This window comes from Artemia franciscana, chromosome 12 (genome assembly GCF_032884065.1).
Source record: "Artemia franciscana chromosome 12, ASM3288406v1, whole genome shotgun sequence".
NCBI lineage: Eukaryota > Metazoa > Arthropoda > Branchiopoda > Anostraca > Artemiidae > Artemia > Artemia franciscana.
Window position 1 is genome coordinate 33,530,533 of NC_088874.1, and position 23,586 is coordinate 33,554,118.

General features: G+C 34.5%; 1 protein-coding gene across 1 annotated transcript in view; it reads left to right on the top strand.

The window, feature by feature from the left end:
* The window catches only part of LOC136034018 (MYND-type zinc finger-containing chromatin reader Zmynd8-like), an 88,983-nt gene extending 84,001 nt beyond the window's left edge, over positions 1–4,982 (top strand). Inside the window, exon 5 of the mRNA XM_065715068.1 lies at positions 1,303–4,982. The gene's annotated coding sequence lies outside the window, so the exon portion shown is untranslated. The remainder of the gene's footprint in view (positions 1–1,302) is intronic.
* The last annotated feature ends 18,604 nt before the right edge of the window (positions 4,983–23,586 follow it).

A 23,586-nucleotide genomic window follows, 5' to 3' on the forward strand; every position in this document is an offset into this window, starting at 1 on the left:
AGCAGAGTAAAACGGTTATGTTGGAAAATTACTATATTCTGTGTTCCTTTCGAATCATACCCTGTGGTAGCACAGAATATCAATGCTCAGCTTGGCAAAGTGTGCCTGACTTTGCCAAGTCAGGTTCCCTCCGCAGTAAGGTTGGGCGACATGCCTGCCACTTCTCCCTATAAAAAAAAAGGACCCAGCAACTTAACCGTTGATTTGGCGCCCTATTCACCTTCAATGACTCAGGAGGATCTTTATCTTTAACTCCTTTATCCTATCAAACTTCCTAAAAATGACCGTGAATATTTTGCTACACCCACTTGGAGCACTTGCTTTTTTGCTCAGCTACGGGTTTCCTCGCGTCGCGTAAATAAAGACCGGTCTCGGTTATATACTCGTCTTTGCAATTTTCTACATTTAAATAGAATAATTTTTGAAGGAGCAAGAGAAATAAAAATTTGAAAAATGCGTTTAATTTCCCACTAGCTGCTGCTTTAAATGGTCGTATATTTAACAGGAAGCTGAAAGAAAAATTTGATCCCATCCCATTTGTAGGGGGTATAACAACGAAAAGACTAAGACGGCTAGACCATGTCTTCACGGCTGACGTAGTAGTGGTCAACCACTAAAGTGATACTTAATTTATTTTTTAATTTGTTATTTTTTCCCGCACATTACCCCCCCCCCCCAAGAAAGGCAACGTTGTTCAATTGTCTTATGAAGGTCTAATCCTTATGAACTGCAAGAAACATGAACTATTTTATCGTATATACGCCCCCCCCCTCCACCCACATGTACAGATAAGAAAAGAGATGTCTTGGGGGCGAAAAAAGGTAATTGCGATGATATAATATTAACTTTTTACCTTTTTATTATGCTGAACCTATTGCTGGTAAAAGGGAATCTTAAGTAAAAAAACATATAAAATACGACTATTGTCTTTTCGTATATCATCTATTATCTCTTTATAGAACAATCTTCTTGAAAATCTCAATTTTTTCAGCTCGTTAGGGGGTTTGTGATCTTCCTTTTTCATTTAGCTTATTTTATATCTGTCAGATTTATTTTACTTTGCTATAGTCGCTTTTGCACAGACGCTTTAATTTTGAATAGACCCGAGTCACAATCCTTAGTCTTGAGCCATTAATTATTTTCTTTATTTTTCTGTGAACACATGTTAACAAAGTTTGAATAGCGTGTTTACTAATGTTTTACGAAGCCTTCTGTATTTTTACTGAGTTGTCTGCTTTTTGACTGAGCCATAGCCAAAAATTTTACTGTTAAATCAACTATTTCCTCTTTTTTTTGTTTCAGGTCAAAACGAGACTCATTGGTTCTCCTATGTCCTTGCTGAATCTTTTCTAATACATATTGTTTATGTATGATAATTCGATTTATATTGATTGCTTTGATTTTGTTCGATATTTTTACGGTCTTGAATGTATGTGCTACTGAATGTATGCTGAAAAAAAACTGTATAAAAAGGACGACTTTCTATTGCGGGCCTCAGTGTAATAGTTTTTTTTAATAAAAAATAAAAAGTAACTTCGATACTTTAAAAGAAGAATAATTAAGAAAAAAAAAATATCAAATGAATTTTCTGTCTTTTGACCACACATATATACTTGCAGAATACAGGCTATGGCGGACTATTTTGCCGAAAAGGGCGTATCTCATATTTTTCAAAAATTAGTTGTATTCCTAAAAATTTTGTAATGGATCCTTGTTCATTAGTCAAATTGACAATTGTAGACTTACTTCTTGAAGGGGGGGGGGTAAGACCAAGCATGTTTCTGAGAAAGTAGGATGTATGTGTTGTATCCTTTCATTGGCATTATCTTAATGATATGCTACCCATCACCAGCAGGGCTATTCAAAGAAAACAACCAGGAAAGCTATCCTAGGCACCATGGCTAAAAATAGTGCTCCTAATCCTAGGAACAGTCTTGACAACCGGAGATTTAATTTTTAAGTTGTCTTGACAACCGGAGATTTAATTTTTAAGTTGTGTCTGGGGAGTGATGGCATGCTTTTTGGTGATGACATCTACTTTGGGGCAACTAAAAATTAGCTGTTGAAGTTAAAATTTGCATTTTGTGTACTTTCAAGTGGTATATAATTTTTATTACGAGTAGATTGTAACTGAAACTAGTAGATTTGACCTGCTTAAAGTCAAAAACATGTTTTTGGCTGAGCTGGTATATTATCGTATCATTGGTGTGTTATTTCTAGCTCAAAGACAGACTATGTGGCATCACTTAATTTGTTATTAGTCCAAATCAAGCCAACCAATTCCGGTCTCGCATAGAAACTCCGACAATTTGAGATATGCCCTTTGTGCTTCACGATGCTCTAGAATAGTTCTTCAATATCAAGATTATTTATAGCTGGTATTTCTGTTGTTAGTTAATATCCGACTGGTATGATTAATTTCGTGGGCTTAAATGACACTGACAGATTTTCCACAGCAAATTTTGATCATGTAAATATTCTAAATATTTAAATTATTAAATTATTTAAATATTTTAATATTTTAAATTCTACTGCAAGCATCAGGGAAGCTCTTTTTGCATATGTAATACAGATTATGTAATTTTCAAAATATATAAGTGATAAGTTAAGTGATTATTATTAGAAAATCTAGGTTGAGTAGAGTTCGTAATGTTTGTATTGTTTTCAAATGTTATCGAGCATACCGTTTTAATCAAAGATTATGGAACACTTAGGAAATACTTAGCATTCTCTAAAGAAACCCTAAAGCTGTCGCATGTTTTTTTATTCCATCTTAGTAGTGGATGTGGTCCTGGTAGTTATAAGTCTAAGAGTCATGTTAAAGCAACTGAAACACAGTTTTGTTTCGTTTCTTATCTTCTTTGATATGAATTTATTATGTACATTTATTATTGTATTTTTAGTGCGATATAGAACATATTAGGATTGTGATAACAAGTGTTCACCATTGCTTTTGCTCTTACCCTTGGTTCATAAAAAGAAGTTTTCAGCTATTACACTTTGAAGTAGCCCTGATTTTATGGAAAATAGCTGGGGGTTTGGGTTTTGTACGGGGGCGAGTCGCTACAACTCTGACATTCTTTGACCGTTTATATGACATTTTTCGGCAGGTGTGGCTGCTCCCTGTCAGACACAGAGACGTGTTATAGTTATCTCATCGTAGACCTCATAGTTTTGCCCAGGCTATTTCAAGGATGCTGTAAACATGACTTGCACAGCTTACGGCTTGTTATCCGCATACAGGCGCGTAGCACTTGCGCTTGGGACTGCAAAGGCTTTTGTGCTGAAGCATAATATTGCAATAAGTGCAAAATAAAATTATAACCTTTTTAATTTTAAATTTTTGCACATAGAATAAAAAAAAAATATATGTTAATTGTGTTTTTCAGATTGAAATAAAAGCAAATATAAATATCAAGACCCATGTAATAACTTAGACTGTGATGCTTATTGATAAAGTCACTATACTTCGGAAAAGCCGTTTCTTTTTTTTACCGTTAGTACTAAATACAAATGTATTTTTTTTCTTTTTATTGTCCTCATCCTTGTTTCTGCTACGCTTCTTACTGGGAGCTATAAAAAATTAAGCTGTTAAATTATTTTTGCTTAAAATAGACCATATTTATGAGACCGTATTGAAATAAAACAAGTCTCAGTGACTTTCCCATATCTTTTCTGATACTGCCAACGGCTATATTCTTTGACATAATTGAATTCTCGTCTCGTTTTGAATTTCGCAGCCATATCTTGTTCAAGCAATTTTTTTATTATTCCCTATTAGAGATAGATAGATATTTGATGTCTATAAATAACAGTTCAAATAGGGGTAAATCTATTTATTTGACAGTGAAAAAAAATGCTGGATATTTTGATCACATATAAAGTGACCGTCATTAGTAGATATACAATATAATAAAAAGTATTTGATGTCACATAATAAAGTATAAAAAAATATACTGCAGAGCTGTCGGTATCTATCTTCCTGGTGGTGTTTTTTTTTTTTTTTTTTTTTTTTTTTTTTTTTTTTTTATCGAAGACGCCTATTCTAGTGAAATAGCTGAGAATAGATAAACTATAACAAAATTCTGTTGAAAAAAAAATTGTCATCATTAATCTGAATTTCTGCTGTAAGTCAGATGTGATTAATGAGATAGAGAAATTTAAATCAGTATAGTTAAAAGAACGAGCAGTAAAACGGTAAACTTGATGTAAAACGTAAAATGTTATGAAATGCCAAAAAATTTTGACATTTTGGTTAAAAGATGGTAAAAAAAAGATTAAAAACCGCTAGAATTGGGTATAAGTGGTTGGAATTTGGGTCAGTATAGCTAAAAGAATGGTAACAGAACAAGGGTAATAAACCGGTAGAATTGGGTATAAGTGGTTGGAATTTTGGGTCAGTATAGCTAAAAGAGTGGTAAACGAACAAGAGTAATAAAACGTAAAATGTTATAAAATGGCACGTTTTCTCAGCTTGGCTAAAAAATGATGAAAGAACCAGAGTAGTAAACCGGTAAAATCTGGTAGAATCTTATGAATTTGGGTCACTAGTTAAAGAGTGGTAAAAGAACAATACCAGTAAAACTTAGTAAATTATAGAACGGCACAAAATTCTGTTGGCTTTGTTTAAAATGGTAAAAGAACAAGAGTTGTAAACCAGTAAAATTTTGTAAAATCGTAGGAATTTGGGTCAGTATAGTTAGAAGGATCAGTTATAAAACTAAAAGTTTTTGTTTGTATGGCTAGAAAGATTAGTTGAGGCTTGATTTTTCACCATTTGAATTCTTAGATGGCAATGGAGCCAGATAGTTTTTTTTATGTTTGTCTCTTCAATTGAAGATAGGTCGTAATTGATAAAATGTAAAAAAAAATTACGTCAATATTAGTTAGAAAATGGTTAAAGAAGAAGACCAATTTGTTCTCTTTTTTATAACTTAGATATCTGTTAAAACATAATTAACAATTACAATGGAAAAAAACAACAAACAAAACAAAATGATAATTAAAGAAAAAACGGTAAAATTTAACGGTAACAGTTTTGGTCAATATAGTTGAAATTGGTGAAAGAGCCATTGGCTCTCTTTTTTATAACTTAAAACCTGTTGAAACACATGTCTCAAGTACATTGGAAGAAGTTAAAAAAACGAAATAGATAAAATTCAAAGAAAACAGTTAAATTTAAGGGTAACAGTTTTGGTCAATATAGTCGAAATTGGTGAAAGAGCCGTTGGCTCTCTTTTTTATAACTTAAAACCCGCTGAAACACATGTCTCAAGTACATTGGAAGAAGTTAAAAAACGAAATAGATAAAATTCAAAGAAAACAGTAAAATTTAAGGGTAACAGTTTTGGTCAATATAGTTGAAATTGGTGAAAGAGCCATTGGCTCTCTTTTTTATAACTTAAAACCTGTTGAAACACATGTCTCAAGTACATTGGAAGAAGTTAAAAAAACGAAATAGATAAAATTCAAAGAAAACAGTAAAATTTAAGGGTAACATTGGTCAATATAGTTGAAATTGGTGAAAGAGCCATTGGCTCTCTTTTTTATAACTTAAAACCTGTTGAAACACATGCCTCAAGTACATTGGAAGAAGTTAAAAAAACGAAATAGATAAAATTCAAAGAAAACAGTAAAATTTAAGGGTAACGTTGGTCAATATAGTTGAAATTGGTGAAAGAGCCATTGGCTCTCTTTTTTATAACTTAAAACCTGTTGAAACACATGTCTCAAGTACATTGGAAGAAGTTAAAAAAACGAAATAGATAAAATTCAAAGAAAACAGTAAAATTTAAGGGTAACAGTTTTGGTCAATATAGTTGAAATTGGTGAAAGAGCCATTGGCTCTCTTTTTTATAACTTAAAACCTGTTGAAACACATGTCTCAAGTACATTGGAAGAAGTTAAAAAAACGAAATAGATAAAATTCAAAGAAAACAGTAAAATTTAAGGGTAACATTGGTCAATATAGTTGAAATTGGTGAAAGAGCCATTGGCTCTCTTTTTTATAACTTAAAACCTGTTGAAACACATGCCTCAAGTACATTGGAAGAAGTTAAAAAAACGAAATAGATAAAATTCAAAGAAAACAGTAAAATTTAAGGGTAACGTTGGTCAATATAGTTGAAATTGGTGAAAGAGCCATTGGCTCTCTTTTTTATAACTTAAACCTGTTGAAACACATGCCTCAAGTACATTGGAAGAAGTTAAAAAAACGAAATAGATAAAATTCAAAGAAAACAGTAAAATTTAAGGGTAACAGTTTTGGTCAGTAGAGTTGAACATGGTGAAAGGGCCATTGGCTCTCTTTTTTATAACTTAAAACCTGTTGAAAAACATGTCTCAAGTACATTGGAAGAAGTTAAAAAAACGAAATAGATAAAATTCAAAGAAAACAGTAAAATTTAAGGGTAACAGTTTTGGTCAGTAGAGTTGAAAATGGTGAAAGAGCCATTGGCTCTCTTTTTTATAACTTAAAACCTGTTGAAACACATGTCTCAAGTACATTGGAAGAAGTTAAAAAAACGAAATAGATAAAATTCAAAGAAAACAGTAAAATTTAAGGGTAACAGTTTTGGTCAGTAGAGTTGAAAATGGTGAAAGAGCCATTGGCTCTCTTTTTTATAACTTAAAACCTGTTGAAACACATGTCTCAAGTACATTGGAAGAAGTTAAAAAAACGAAATAGATAAAATTCAAAGAAAACAGTAAAATTTAAGGGTAACAGTTTTGGTCAGTAGAGTTGAAATTGGTGAAAGAGCCATTGGCTCTCTTTTTTATAACTTAAAACCTGTTGAAACACATGTCTCAAGTACATTGGAAGAAGTTAAAAAAACGAAATAGATAAAATTCAAAGAAAACAGTAAAATTTAAGGGTAACAGTTTTGGTCAGTAGAGTTGAAAATGGTGAAAGAGCCATTGGCTCTCTTTTTTATAACTTAAAACCTGTTGAAACACATGTCTCAAGTACATTGGAAGAAGTTAAAAAAACGAAATAGATAAAATTCAAAGAAAACAGTAAAATTTAAGGGTAACAGTTTTGGTCAGTATAGTTGAAAATGGTGAAAGAGCCATTGGCTCTCTTTTTTATAAATTAAAACTTGTTGGAACATTTGCCTCAAGTACATTGGAAGAAGTTGAAAAAATAAAATAAATAAAATTCAAAGAAAACAGTAAAATTTTACGGTAACAGTTTTGGTCAGTATTGTTAAAAATTGGTGAAAGAATCTTTGGCTCTCCGTTTTATAGCTTAGAACCTGGTAGAAAATAATTCATTAATTACAATACAAGAAAAAAAAGGAAAACGAAATTAAAATTCATATAAAAATGGGTATTTTCCTGGCACAGAACGGAATTCAAGGGATTGGGAGAAATCCAAAACTGGACATAGGTAAAATCACTCTCAGGGATCGATCTAAAAGAAGGAAAATGGACGAAAAAAAAAGATAATATCGGCAATATCTGATAAATCATAAAAAATCATTGATAATATCGAATAAAAAATCTTCTACATGAGCCAAGGGTTAGATTTGTTCGAGGCAGTTGCAGTCGGAACCGGCTTTTTTTTCACTTTTTTTAGATGCATTGAATTTGTCAGTGTTAATAGTCAAAGCGGTATTTGTAAAAGGAAAATTAATAAAATGATCATGTAATCTCTTTTATCAGTCTATTTCATTGTAGACAAAATTTTAATATGCAACACTACAGGGGCTGAACTTGCTATGGGGCAGGGGAGGCAACTGTCCCTCCCAGACCTCAGTTTACCCCCTCTCCCCAGAACCCAGTTTGCCCCCTCACCCAGCTAAAATTTAGTTTCCCCAAAAGTATTGTCAAAACTAAGATAAGCCTGCATAATTCAAGCATCTACAGAAACGGGTCACTTTTCTTTAGTGTATCTTTACCCTTTTTTGTCACTATATGACTCATTTTTCAGTTTCACTTGATTTGAGAAAGTTGGCTCCAAATTTGCCCCCCCCCCCCAGGATTTTGACGAAATTACGCCTCAGCACTAAAAAAAAATTAAGCACCATTAAACAATGGATTGGATATATGTACTTTAACACTAAACCACCAACTTAACTTATTTTTTTAGAATTGGGATTAAACATTGCTACATAAACATGAAACTAGAAGCTAGCCGAGATGTTTAGCTCTTAAATAAGACATCATGCCTAAACGTCTAAACTTCCCATTATTGTGAATCTTGGATCCAAGGATACAAACCCCCTCCTCCACCCCCCATCCCAGTTGCAAAAGAAAATTAAAAGAAAGCTAAAATTTACGAAGCATTTAGTTTTAATTTAATTACTTCTTAGGGTTATTCACGGGTGGTATCCAAGCGGAAAATATTGTTTCAGAAACTGTCAAGTTTTATGATGTTGAAACGATGCTTTAGTATTTGATTATATAAAAAATTAATCATCGTAATTATCTTGTACTTACTGAATCGAATTGGACTTCAGCTTTTTTTGTCGTTGCTGTAAATACATTGACAAGTGGAAGATAACATGAAAGAAAGAAATGAATGAAAAATAGGGGCAACAAAACAAGCATAATATCTATTCAAAAATACAATAATTTTTCCTTTGTCTTCCAAGGGTTGGAGTCATGAGCTATTCAAGCAACTATGACGTGTCCTAGCTATTCCGATCTTTGATCGAAAATTTGTAAATCGCTTTTGTTTTGTTATTTATATATAAAGTTGCCATGTGCATCAGATTTTAAGATAATGCTTTGACGGTGTCACAGAATCTTAAGTCAAATACGGCCTTATTGTGAATGACAGTTATTTTGAGATTGTACTAAATGAAAACAAATATTATCACAAAACCTGAAGTCTGACACGCCCTCATTGTGGATGACAATTATTATCAAATTTTAGGGAGTAAAATCACAGATGCTGTCACCGGGTAGCGAAATCCTCTTTTTTTGACCAAGTCTATACTTGTATGAATAGCTAATGAATAGTGCATTTGTACTGTGCCCATTTATTCAGTCATTCTATGTGTGCCATTAAAGAAGGATATGGACCATCCTTCCTATAGCAAAATGAATCCAATGTGAGCATAGACGGTATCCTCCTCGGCGGCGGTAATTACAATCACTCTTGGTAATTGTAATCTGTGGTAATTGTTCCACACACAAGAGTGTACAGATAATTTATAGCTAGACCACATAAGCAGATCTAGCTAGAAATTTATTATTGATTTGGAAAAAAATTACGATTTTTCTCTGATGTTTTTGAGTCCCTTAGAGATTATAAAGAATAGGTCTATCTTAATTGTACTAAAATGCAAGGACCCATTGGCTTGAGTACAAAGAGACCCTGTACTCAATTGGCTACACCATTGTATTTTTTTTTCTATTTGTATGTATGATTGAACACAGCCCAATTTAGTATTTAAAAATCTGTGTATATAGTATGTATTGGTGCTATATAATCCAGTGCTTCAATTGTTATGATGTGATTTTGATTGACGTCCAGGCTCAAGAAAACGGACTGCCAGAATTAGCTTCTGAAGTTCCTTCTCTCCAGTAATTTATGTTTAAGAGATTAATTTAAGATCTGAGTGCAAAAAGTTAACAAGTATTTGAAATGAAGCTTAGTGTTTTGTGCCCTTGACTGTGCTTTTTAAAGATTGTTTTCCTGTGAGAAGTAAAGATGATAAAGGCAAAGATAGGGCAGAGTCCATCTCCTAATGTAATCGTAAACCTGAAAACTTCGTGGCTACGTGACGCGTTCCTATGAAGGATGTTTTTGACTGTAACGTAGTACGCTTATTGTTCCCATGGGAGCATTCTATCAATTCTAAGAGAAGTAGGTTGACTGTGTATCCTGTTATAGGTGTCTGCAGTTTTTTTTTATAGTAAAAAGTATGGTTTGACCATAGAGAAACAGAGAGTTTATGTGTTTAAACGTCATGACTAAAAGAAATCAGTCTTTTTACTGAATTAATATTTTCCCAAAAAGAACCAATCATATTTCGAAACATTTTATACGGAAACATAGTATAGTAACCTTTCATTTTTCTCTTGGGTTTGATCTTCACATTTGTGTTAATTTATTAATGTAATTTTTGTAAAAAACAACACCAGTTACTTTTAACTAGTGCTTTCATTATCCCTAAGTTCTTCGGGTGTCTCTGAATTTTCCGAATTAAAATTAAGTTCTAACGAAACCTCCGTAAAAACTAACGTCTGTAAATGTACGAATGTTAGCATAAACTAAAAACGGTTAATTTTTGTTGGCAATATTATTATTATGTGCGGACACACAAAACTGAGCTAAGGCTCAGGCAAAAACAACCCCTCCTCCCTCCACACCACAAAAAAAATAATATAACCCCAAAAGCCTGGTGGGCTGATGGTACCTTCTTATGTTTGATATTTGAGGTAGGGCTTGCCCAACTCTGGTTTTTCCTTTGTTGAAGAGCCTTACAATGTGTCCATTATTGTTTCCCCCTCAAGGGAACCTTATCTGCCAGAATCCGACCGATTTGGGCAGGCACAATTTGAGCATCGAAAAATAAGAGAGAGTCACCCACCACTCGTCAGCCATCAGTTGTAAGTGGCGCCTCAGAACCGATAGTAGAAAATTAACTTCTTTCTTAGCTCGAATGGCTCCTAAAAGGATCTTTTCTTCCTCTGTGGTCGATGCTTCATACGCTCAGGGAGAGTGGCCTGCCTCGGGGTGTGATTTTTGCAGCCGTTGCTAGCTTGAGTCTATCGTAGCTCGGTGCTGCATTCCACAAACCCTAATGGCCGGACATTGGGCTGGGTAGCGACTGAAATTAGCAGTAGTAAGCACCTATTTGTACCTAATACTCTCAGGGTACCAAGTGTAGTTTTCACCGTTGTTCTTTTAGTTAACGTTGATTTTCGGGGTTATTTAAGAAAACCCTATTTGAGCGGGTGGAGGGAGGAAAATTCGGGAAGATTAGAAGTGCTGCTTTTAAGAAATTGCTGCTTTAAGTGCAGCAAAATATATAATGCAACAGACGAAACAGAATTCATGGACTACGAAACAGAATTCATGAGGATATTTTTTTTTAGCGGCTATTCTTTAATTATTTAGAAATGAAAAATAAAATTGAAATCCGATTTGAAATAAAGATATCCTTAACTCTAATTAGTTTTTCTTGATGTTTAATGAGCCAGATTAAAAACTAATCTAATAACTTTAATCGGATTAAATGAGCCAGATTAAAAACTAACTCAAAAGGAAGGAAATGAAATTCTAATTTATACGCTCTGTGTTAAGAAACTTTCAATGGCAAAATCTAAAAATACTTCTTCAAAAATTGTACAATGCATCCTTAAATTTTTTATTTTGGCTCATTCTGTGTTGTACGTATCTATGCAATTGTTGCTACTAGATGTATTTGTTTTCCATGTGGCAATAATTTGTAATGTTTTTGTAATTGCTTATAGCTTTTCACATAACTGTACCGATAAGAGGGTAATTTTAACGAAGCTTGTAAAATAAACAGTGGAAGAAATTCAGTAGGGGAACTAGAACGCACGAAGTTACGGGGAACGAGGATTTCTATCGAGGATTAAAAGAAAACCTAAGCGAATACTTCGACTAAGTAACCAATAGCAGTCATCAGTAAAGTGGAAGAAAGATTTAAATAGAAAAACTAGCAAAAAATTAGTCGAACTTGCGAAAAAAAAAACTTGATAAAAATGAAACGTAATGAAAGTAGTGGCATTACTTCCCGAAAGGTCACCTAAGATTGAAATAATGTCTTGGCAAAACTTTTGTGAGGTCAAGAAGCTTTTAACTCCGGCTTTTACTTCTTTTTTTGAATAGTATTTTGACTGTTGAGTTATATTTTTATTGGTTTCTTTATTTTATTTTGTCTCCCAATTCGCTGAGAACGGTTGTTCGTCATATAGGCGGTATATTCGACAAGGCTTTATTTTAATCACTGTCTTCGGGAAATTCGTCATAACTTCAAACCTTTCACATTACCAAAAAGACAGCGTTGTCTTCACCATTGCTTAAGCTTCACCGTTGCTTCACTCTCCCAATTCACTGAGAACGGTTGTTCGTCAGATAGGCGGTATGTTTGACAAGGCTTTATTTTAATCACTGTCTTCGGGCAACTCATCATAACTTCAAACCTTTCACGTTACCAAAAAGACAGCGTTGTTTTCACCGTTGCTTCACTCTCCCAATTCGCTGAGACCGATTGTTCGTCATATAGGCGGTATGTTCGACAAGGCTTTATTTTAATCATTGTCTTCGGGAAACTCGTCATAACTTCAAACCTTTCACATTACCAAAAAGACAGCGTTGTCTTCACCGTTGCTTAAGAAGGAGACTCATTTCCTTTTTCAATTTGAATGTACCAATCATGTGTCGCAAAAAAGAACCTGCAGAATTTTCTATTGCTTTCTTATCTGTTTGATTATAGGAAATGATGGTTAGTGCGTTTTAGAATGGACATAGTCAAATCTTTTTTTTTGAAACATCTGTATTTGATAGAAATGAAGTTATTATAAACTTTAATACCTCAATCCTTATTTTTAAGGAGTGTCCTTGTTAATATAATCCACTAAACTTGAGTTTCAGTCCAGTAATTTGACGCTAAAATCTGGAAAATCAAATATTGGACTTAGTCAGATTGACTTCTGAAAACACTAGCTATAACTTATATTAGAAAAGTCATATTAACAATCATGACAATAGTTGAACCGTTGTATCCGCGTAAACTAATGTTTGTAAGAAAATGCAATAAATGTGTCGTTCTTTTCGGTGTCATCTCGAAGATATGGTACTTTAGAACTTATCTCCCATCACTCAGACAATCGTCCATTTTTAAACTGCACATTATTTATACACGATATAAAAGTTCGGCACGTACCTTGGTTTGTTTTGGAAGATGAGAATTGGAGAAAGGTAAATTTATTGACAAATAGAAGTTCTGGGTCTGTCTCCCATCTCTCAGACAATCGTCCATTTTTAAACTGCACATTATTTATACGCGATATAAAAGTTCGGCACGTACCTGGGTTTGTCTTGGAAGATGACAATTTGAAAAAGGTAAATTTCTTGACAAATGGAAGGGCTGGGTCTAAAGTCACGCCCCTCAGTGACAATGTGCTTAAAAACTCATTTTATTTTCATAGAAAATTCACTGATGCTTGTTGGTAATCTTCTGTTTGTTTATGGTAATTCAGACTATTCTGAATTAAAGCTTATTTGTTATAGTGATTAAAAACTCGGAAATCTAGAAATGATCACTTGTGAGTTTTCAACTTTTTAGTGCCTCTGTGAATAAGTTTTATAAATGTGCTAATTTTCCTTTTTTACTATTAATAAAGTTATTTACTTGTATTTTATAGTTAAACACCATCAATTTTTCAGTGAGGAGGATTTTGGAATATTTCTAAGGGATACATTATTGGTAAAATTCGTTTAAAATTACTTTTTATAGGATGTCAGTAATTCATATCAAATCACTAATCTGGAAACAATTGCGTGACTTTTTTACGCGGGCAAATGAGAAATCTACGCGAAAAATGACATATGAAGTATAAAAATATTTCTGATTATCACAATAATATATGTTTCTTTACCTTCTTTGTGTCCGAAGGTAAGCAAGTATTTCTCATAGATTCCATTCAATCAGGTTTCTTTAATAAGTGAATAATTTTTTTATTTTATTTCTACCTGTTTTTTTCCACGATTCGGAAACCGAGGTGAAGCTTTTAGGATTGGGGAGGTGGGGGTGGATTTTGTATTTGTGAGGGGTATTTTTTTTCTCTAGTCCTCGCAAGAGCAAGTGCTACGTTTTTTTTTTCATGTCTGGCGTCCAGCAGGCTCTTACTAGTTCGCTATGTTGGTTAAAAAATAAAAGACAAAAACTAGACGAATTACCTAAAAATATTAAGGAATTACAAAAAGCATAATATTAAAGGAAGATCCAGACCTCTAAAGTACAGTTTACTTTTTCGATGAAATATATTATAAATTCCTGTATGCATACGACTAGCTAAAGCATTTCTCTGACAATAATTGCCCCTTAGAAATGTAACATAAATTTAAATAAAAAATTACGATGAATGCTGAAATTATTAAACAATTCTTGGTAAAGTAGGAAAGTTTGGAAAAGTAGGGTTTTCAATTTTTAGGTGTACCTGCATGTTTGCTTTATATTTTATTTTTATTGATGATTCAGTTATTTTTCTTTGGGATGAAGAAGTGGCATGAACACAATTGCTATACTTGAAATGCGAAGGACATTGAAAATGAAAACACTTTTGACGCCCTGGATCCACCTAGGTAGATTCAGGACTGAGTCGCAGTTTTCAAAGATGTTTCCTTCCGTTTTTTAAAAACTATGAAGGTTCTAGGCCAATATCAAAGGTTACAAGCTACCTAACTAACTGAAAGAACTTTAGTGCAAGATACCACCCTCAAATTCTGTAAGAAAAAGTTTTCTACTGGATATTCGAGTTCTTGGCCAAGCTAATGGACATTCAAAAGTTGTCAAATCTCATAAATTCAGTGTTATCAGTGTTATAGAAAAAAAATAGGTAGTAGCAAAAACATTGACTGTTGGGTTTCGGCAAAATACTGGAGAATTGTCAATTTTTTAGTGAAATGACAATTTAGTAGAATCCTATAAAAATAAAACATGTGTAACTTCTTCGTTTATGCAACAGGACGGCTTTTTTTTACAGTTACTATTACATTCTAAACATGTTTTAAAGCTCAAGAGTAATTTTAAATACGTTAATTGTGAGATTTCTTTTTTATTAATATATTGAATTACTTGACTTGACGCTCTTGCTCAGTAGGGGCACCAGTGCAGAGGGAACTAGTTGACACCGCCACCAATCTTCTCCAAGTGGTTCCATCCAGGGCTAGGGACGGGGCCTCACTGGCGTTGATGTTGCAGCTGAGTAGGCGTTGGTTTATTACACCAGACGAGTGACCTCCCTCGAGAACGTCACCGGCCATTTTCTGAGGGGTGTAAACATGTGATGATTCTTGCAGGGTTATATAGCGAGAGGTAGATTATGTGGCTGTACTACCTCAAGGAATAGACTTCTGCTTTAGTAGAGAGGTCTTCCAGCTTTAAGAGTGTCATGATCTCAGTGTTTCCGGTCTTGTGAAGCCTTCAACAAGACGCAGATGTCTAGTTTGAACGGTGTCGACTTTTCGTATTTGCATCTGAGCTATTGGCTCCGTCTCAAAAGAGTATGGTATGATCCTTGAGACTGTGATTTTGTAATTTTGAGCTTTGGTTTGGCGAATAACTTCGGTTTGAGGAAGTCGTCCAAACACAGAGTTTGCCTTGGTTAATCTGGCAGGGATGCCTGCGTCAAGAGTGTTATTTGACGATTTGACTATCCGAGATATGTGAATTGCATTACCACATTGACAACTTGGCCGTCAATCCTGGGAGTTAAGGGTGACATCGATGCGAACTTGTCTATTGACGCTACCTTTGTTTTCTTTCAGTCAATCAATCAATCTGTTTATTAAGAGAAAATAAAGAAAAATTACAAAGCATTAGACCCCACAAAAATTACAAAGCATTTGGTTTGGCTTCGCCAAACCAAAGCTCGAAATTACAAAATCACAGTCTCAAGGATCATACCATACTCTTTTGAGACGGAGCCAATAGCTCAGATGCAGCTTTTGGCTCTGTGGCCTGTGATGGTTGGAGACTAAACATTACATCAATTAATATTGAAGAAAAGCAACAAAAAACAAAACAATGACATATATGCTTACGTAGCAAAATCAATTAATGAAGGAAGTGGGAAAAAAATGAATATAGAAAAAAGAAAAGAAACGAAAAACAACAAAAGAAAAATAATGACATATCTGCTTATGAACGAAAATCAATTAATAAATGAATATAATAAAAAAAGAGGAAAACATACCAATCAAAGCAAGTGGAATATATAAATTGAAAAAGAGAGAGAAGGAAGGAGGTACCTGAATTTTGGGTATTGGAAGTGGTCAGTCGGGAGGACATTAAAAAATTTTTAAACATAAAATACCAGGACATTAAAAAATTTTTCAAAATTCTTTTGAAACTACCAAACGAGTGATATTCTTGAGCTGAGTCAGGTTCCAAACTTTATGACAAGCAGTTAATGGATTAAAGTCAGATCTCACCGATGGAGTAAACAAAACATTAATATTCCTTGGATTGCGAAGGTGATGCATAGACCTATCACTGACGAAAGAAGGAGTAGTTTGTAGGGCTGAGGGAACATCACCGTGAAGTTGATGAAAAGTGAATGACGCGCAATTAAGAATGTAGAGTGACCGCAAATCAAGTAAAGGGCTAGTTAGGTTAGTTGTAGAACAATTGGTTTCCTGTATAAACCTTCTTGCTTTATCATACGACTTAGATAGTGGTTTCAGAAAAGAAGAAAAAGTTGACATCCATGCAGTAGGGCAATAAGAGACGTAGGACTGAGCTAAGCAATGGAACAGAATTTTTAAAACTGATCCAGGAAAAGTATGTTTTAGTTTCCTCAAAAAGTCCAATATGATGCTTGAACTAAAGGTTCTCATCTCAGAGATTACCGAGGAATCGGATATATCGTTCCTTAGGTCTATTGAGAGAACCCCTAGAAAAGTGGATATCAGTTAACTGAGGGCACGCCAGAGAAATATGGGAAAAAATTAAAAAACTTGACTTAGCAACATTTAGGACAAGGCAATTAGTATCAAACCAGAGAGCGACTCTCTCGAAGAGGTTCACTACTTTAGGAAGCATCTCAGACTCAGTTCCGACTGCACTACAAATAGTACTGTCATCAGTGAAGGCAATGAGAGCGTCCTCATCCTGCGAAAGTGAAGGATTTTTTTGCATTGAAAGATTCAGGATGACATAGGCGACAGCAAACTAAGGGCTCCTGCTTTTTAACCGCAACTATAAGGTCATCAACATAAAGCAAAAACAGAAACGGACCAAGAACAGAACCTTGAGGAACACCAAACTCAACATTAGACGAAAAGCTGGAAAGAGAATCGACAGAGATAGTTCTACCGGACAAATAGGAATCAAACCAAGAATAAGCCTGTCCTCTTACACCAATGTGTGATAGCTTATAAAGAAGAATCCCATGAGTTAAGGAGTCAAAAGCCTTACGGACATTCAGGAATATAGCCACAGGGATCAAACCAGAGTCAAGCGCGGTGTGGAGAAAATTTAAAAGTGTTACACAGTGTTGCTGTAGAGTTCTTTGAGGAGGCTGTATCTCTTTGTACGTAGGGAAACAGCTTAGGATTAGCCCCAGGGATCGTCTGTCCACAGTATCAAAAGCAGAATAGAATTTGATGAAAGATGTTTTTTTTTGTTGAATCCCCCTGTCTTCTCAACAATCTGTCTGGCCGCGTGTATCTGCCCAGTTTTCGATCTTCCTCGTATAAATCTTACTTTTTGAAGTGTCCAAAAGCATACAGTAAACTTACTGCACATTTCAGCATTAGCATTCAAAGAACAGACAGTAGAGTAATACCGCGGTAGTTGCTTTCCGTCTTGCTGCCCTGGCGCTTGAACTCTGACACGATAATTTCTTTCTTCCAATCTGACAGTTTAACTTCGGTGTGCCAAATCCTGTCAAATACTAACTGTGGCCAAAGCATCATCACAGAATCCCTTGTTTAAAGTAGCTCTGATTTGATGCCGCCAGGTGCGGCTGCTTTGTTTTTTTAATTTATTTAGTGCGGATTTAACCTTATCAGGGGAAAAATTTGCGCCAAGAAGGGTAGCCTCTCCAGCAGCAGCAATAAGCCCTAAATCAATGCCATCCGACGGATCTAACTTCAGCAGCTTATCGGAAGTGCTTCTCCCATAGGTCAAACATTATGCCTGATTTTATTAATGTCACAAATCCATAATATAACATATTAAAAATAAATTGTTTTTAGCTTATATAAATAGCTTATTTAATTACTTGAGCTTATATAAATTAGTTGAAGCGAATACTTGTGCCCAGAGCAACATAAAGTCACTTCTATTGACGAAAAACCCAATATTCGCAATTGATCCATATTTTCACTGATCTTGATATGCCACTTCTGCTGTGGAGCGTGCCCTTTGAAATGGTTAGAATTTGATTTTCAATTCAATTCATATATATTTAAACAAAAAACACATAACTACTGTACATAATCTGCCAGGAAAGCACAAAAAGTGCTTAGCTAGGGCAGAAACTTAACTAAAGAATAATCAAACAATCAACAAACAGAAACAACGAATCGACTGGATTTATCAAAAAAGAAAAAAGGGGGGTTATAAAGAGAAAGAAAAGAAAAGAAAAGAAAAGGACCGAAAAGAGAAGGACCGCACGATATTCAAATCTAAACAGTATTTCTGTAATGACCCTTCACTGCTCGCTTGAAGGTAATAAGGTTATTTGAGTTCCGGATTTCCAGTGGGATTAAATTCCAATTAGCTGGTGCAAATAATCTAATTAAAAAAGAAGCTCTTTTTGTCGACGGTGTCTCGTGGACAATGTCACATGAATTTCATGTTTTGTAAGTATGCAAATCTTGATTTAAAGTGAATAGATTTTCAAATGATGATGGAAAGAAGTTGTTAAAATATCTAAAACAAATGGTTGCGATTTAAAAATCCCTAGTCTTTGACACATCAAATATTTTAGTAAGTTTAAAATGGAGATTAATATTATCTGAATGCTAAAGAGGTGATATAATTTCAATGGCCTTATTTTGGATGATCTGGATTCTCTTATAACATGAGATGAAGTTACTTGTCCATATAGAGTATCCATAAGACAAATGGGGGAAAAAATAGAATGATAAATCATTTTCAGGATTTTTTTTAGGGAAACGGAATTTAAGACGGCGGATAACTCCAAGGGACCTTGAACGTTTGTTACCAATTAATTTGACATGTTCTTTCCACGAAATAATCTCATCGATAATAAATCCAAGATATCTACTGGTTTTTACTCTATTTATAATATTTTTTTTACATTTAATTTGAGGTCTGTTTAGACTGATTCGATTCTAGAAAATAAGATAAAATATGTTTTACCATAATTTAGTGTTAAATACTGTGAATCAGGCCACGATACAAATTCAGTCAGAGCAATTTCCATTTAAAAAAAAAGAAGGTAGATTTTCACATGCAACAAAAAGAAGTGTGTCAACTGCAAATTATATGATATTAGATTCAGATAAATAATATTTTACATGGTCAATATAAATGAGAAAAAGCAGTGGCCCCATTATTGAACCTTGTGGCATTCAGCACGGTAAAAATGGCGCTCTCATGTTGCATATGCATTTTGTACAACTTGAGCTCTATTAATAAAATACGAACGAAACCATTTTAAAGCCACATTACGTACACCAGTTGATTCAAGAATTTGGAATAATTTATCATGATCAACAGTGTTAAATGCCTTTTTAATGTCTAAAAGTAAAGCTGCGGGTATTAGGCCTTTATCAAATGCATCATTCACCCATCAACCAATTTCAGAATTGCAAGATCCGTAGAAAGTCCTTTGCGAAATCCGAATTGGGTATCACAAAGAAGGTTCTGCTCCTGGCGTTTATCATACATTTTTTATGGACTACTTTCTCATAAATCTTAAAAAAAAACGGTAAAATATAAATGGGTCGGTGATTACTCGGGTCAATCTTTTTACGTCCCTTTGTGAAGGGGTAGTATTTTAAATCTTTCAGGAAAAGTTCCCTCTTCAAATGATAAATTAATCAGATGAGTCAAAATAGGAATAATAATTTTTTTGTTGCTTTAACAACTTTTAACGATACTTCATCTACTCCACAAGATTGCGATTTCATTCTCATAATTATTTAATTTTCATCACAATTTGTCAGATACAAGGATACCAGTCGTAATCCATACTTTCTGAAGGTTATTTATTTTTCTTTTTAACCTTCTCTAAGGGATAACATTTATCAAACTCAGCTAGAAATATATCCATAAACAAATTATAAGCCTCTTCTGCACATTCCCTTTTGAAAACTTCTGAAAAATCAACATGTTCCAAATTTTCAGCAAGATTTTTCAAATTATTTTCTGATAAATTTCGATGTTTAATCTCATCTTTTGGTGGTCTCATCTTTAAACTATTAATTCTACTGATCAACATAAGGTGGTCTGATCCATCATTAAAAATTACATCGGCCGTACAACCATTCAATAACTGCCCAACAACAAATATATTATCTATTAAAGTTGCCGAAGAATGCACTATTCTCGTTGGAATTGTTACTAAAGGGTACATATAAGACGGCAACATTGTGTTAAGGAAATCAACACAATCATCTGGATTTAATAAATCAATACTGAAATCTCCCATTAACACTACCTTTTTCTTTTCTTTTGCAACTTGTGACAGAAGACTTTCAAAAACATCTAAGAAATCTTTCTCCGAAAATGATGGTACTTTATACATTATTCCAAACAATAGCTTTTTTGACCATGATGACCGTATTTCAATAAAGAATGTTTCGAGTCTACCTTCAAGCCAGAGTGAAAGTCATGTATTACTTCATAATCCACATCACTTCTTATTAAAGCGGCTAGTCCTCCTCCCTGCATAAAAGAGCGACCTCTATATTAAACCTTATACCATGGAACAGAAAAATCCATTACATTGAGATTCTCATCGCTCAAAAACGTTTCGCATAGGCCTACAAACGATGGTTGCGATTTAAGACACTCCATTGACCACAGCAAAGAACATTTCCCCGATCGGAATCCTTGGCAGCTCCAAAAGTGTAACGAATTTCCTTTACATACATCCCATTTAGTAAGATCACCAAGTTCAACGTATGAACTATTTTAGGGTACGTTTTTAATCCATCTTTAAATCCTGACTGATCAAACGAAACATCTGAAAACACATCATTAATAACTAATTTATTTTCCTCATAATTTTTCAATCGAGCACGGGACCCTGACATGACCTTATCGCAAAAAGAAATTAATAAAGAGTACAAGTAGAGAAAAAAAGTGAAGAGCATAAATAGAGAAAAAGAAACAAAAAAGTAGGGTATCGTAAGCGGAGAATGGATGAAAGAACAAAGAGTGAGAACATGGCACTGCACAAACTGACATGAGAAAAGCAGTAATTAAGCTGATGATCCTTCACCGATAAGATCATTTGCACTTCGTATTTTCCTGTTATTCGGACCCTGTTTGACGAAAATCATTCCTTCGATTGACCATGCGTTCTTTGAACCAAGTTTATTGCGAGCCAATCAAGCAAGTGTTTGCGCTTTATTGTTAAGTACTCCGACACAAATACACCAGTTTTTTCTAGTTTCGATTTTTACCATGAACACCGTTTTTACGATTACAGGTTACAGATTTTTACAGATTACGGAACACAATACAAAGGGGAGACACGTTGGAACTGTTGGAGACTGGACTGGATGGATTGTGGAACCAACGAACGCTCAGGATGTGCGAATTTGTAATATCCGGCAGTCCCATTTTTCCCTAATAACTTGATAAGATTTATATCTTTTAAGACTCCATATTGGTGCCAATTTGTTTCTAGGCATTTTCTCCTTCACTATCCATTCATATCACTTCAGAACACAGATATGAAAACAGCAGCTCAAAAATTATATATCTTTTCTACTTAAAATTTTAAATTACTTTAGTCACAAAAATTCTACATCGCCCGGGACATCGAATTGCACACAAAATACATGATGAGCCTTGCAGCCTCATAAATTTTGTTTTTCATTAACAATTGTGACCTAAGTGTGACTGGGGCTTAAGTAATATTTTTTTCAGTCTTCCTTTAAATCAACAGTTTTGTTTCTCCTGTCTATAGAAAATATGTTAAAAATCCTTTCTTCATTTGCCTTTTCTAGCTGAGATTGGCAGTGCGGTATTATAATGAGAAGCTAATCAGGGTGAATAAAAAACAGGTGCTTCAGAACCCACCCCGTGTTGACATCGAGTTCTTATCGATCTTGCCAGCATTCGACTAACTATATCTAACACGGCAAATGAAGGGCTAAACAATCGTTAGTTTGTCATATGACCCTACCTTTCATTGACTTTTTTTTAAGGTTTTCTTTGACTTATGAAATACTGTTTCTTAAAGAAGTACATCTAAGACTAGCAAATATTAAACAAAACTTAAAGTGAAATTATTTGTCCTGATACAGACATTACAATAAGCCCCCCCCCCCCTAAAACACCAAATCGAAACGCAGCTAGTCGAGGGACACGCTATCTGCAATCTTATTATTAGTTTCTTGACACTATTGCCAGACGTAGCATAATTATGCGGAAAGTAACATAATTGGAAACCAAAAGCATCCAAGCATAATCCTCCTTAAGATAGCATACTTGTAGCATAATCTAAGACAACGTAGAACAACTCATAACGTCACATTAATAAAACGAACACCAAAGATATATCGAATTTTTCGACCAAACTGAAGTAAAATTTTCGGCACAACGACATACTACGAACCATCAGGTATTTTTTGTTCTGATCCTGTGGTCTATGGTCTATGGCATAGAAAAGCGCACGCAAGATATTTGAATTTAAAGACATGTGGTGATTGGTTGGATTGGTGAAGATGATTGTTTGATGAAATTTTGAGATTTAGAGGGGTTTCATGTTGTTGTTGTTGTTGGTGGTGAACGGTGAGATAATTTTGCTGTGCAATTAGGCCTAGCCCTCTCAACCATAGGCAATGGTTCATGGTCCAAGAACTGGATGATAGCTACTACACACCAGCTAGACACCAAACTATCGCCGAAACTCCAAAAGATTTTGTGAAAAGCTTATGCTGATCAGATATTGTTTTCTAATCTACCAAAATCTATCACTGGTGGCTAATTACAGTTAGGGATTCTAGTTTTTGGTAGACCCTTTATGAATTACAAGTCTTCCCCAAAGACAAAGGCTAGCTTAAAAGATCCAATGTGCCACTAGGGAAACATCCCTGTTTTGGCAATCTCTGGATGGCTGTCAGCCTGTTCTTCGAACTTGTGTTACTCTGAGTGAATGGCTATCTAAAATTCTGTAATTTGTCCTCGGAGTGTATGGTTGGCCTACTGCTGACCACTAACTCGGTGAGGTAAAAGTGGAGCCCCAGCACAACATCAACATCACAGGAGATAATGAAGATAAAATTGGAAACCTTTTCATGAGCTGAACATAGTCTCTGAAAACGAGCCTGTGGTGAGAGGTACATTGCCGATCGAGGTAGGCTCAGGGTTACTTCTGTGAGGATATTGGAGCGTTCCGTGTTGGTTCAACACTGCTCACCAGTGCATTGCGAGACTTCTCGATCTTTGGAGTGCTCTTGAACAGTTTTTCGTGCTAGCTTCAGCAGAAGACCGCCAAGTTGCTGGAGACAAAATCTTGTTAGAAATGAAAAACCCGTTCACGAAAGCGTATTTGCTTATTCTTAAGTATGCTATCAAAGATTTCAACTCCTTCAACGCCTTGTTCCAACCGGCAAAGATTTTAATCAGAGATTTGCAGTCTGAGTGTGAAAAGTTCATCAAGATTCTATGCAGCAACTTCATCCAAGGAAGGTTTCTAAGAGACTCTACGAAGATCAATCTGTCAAAC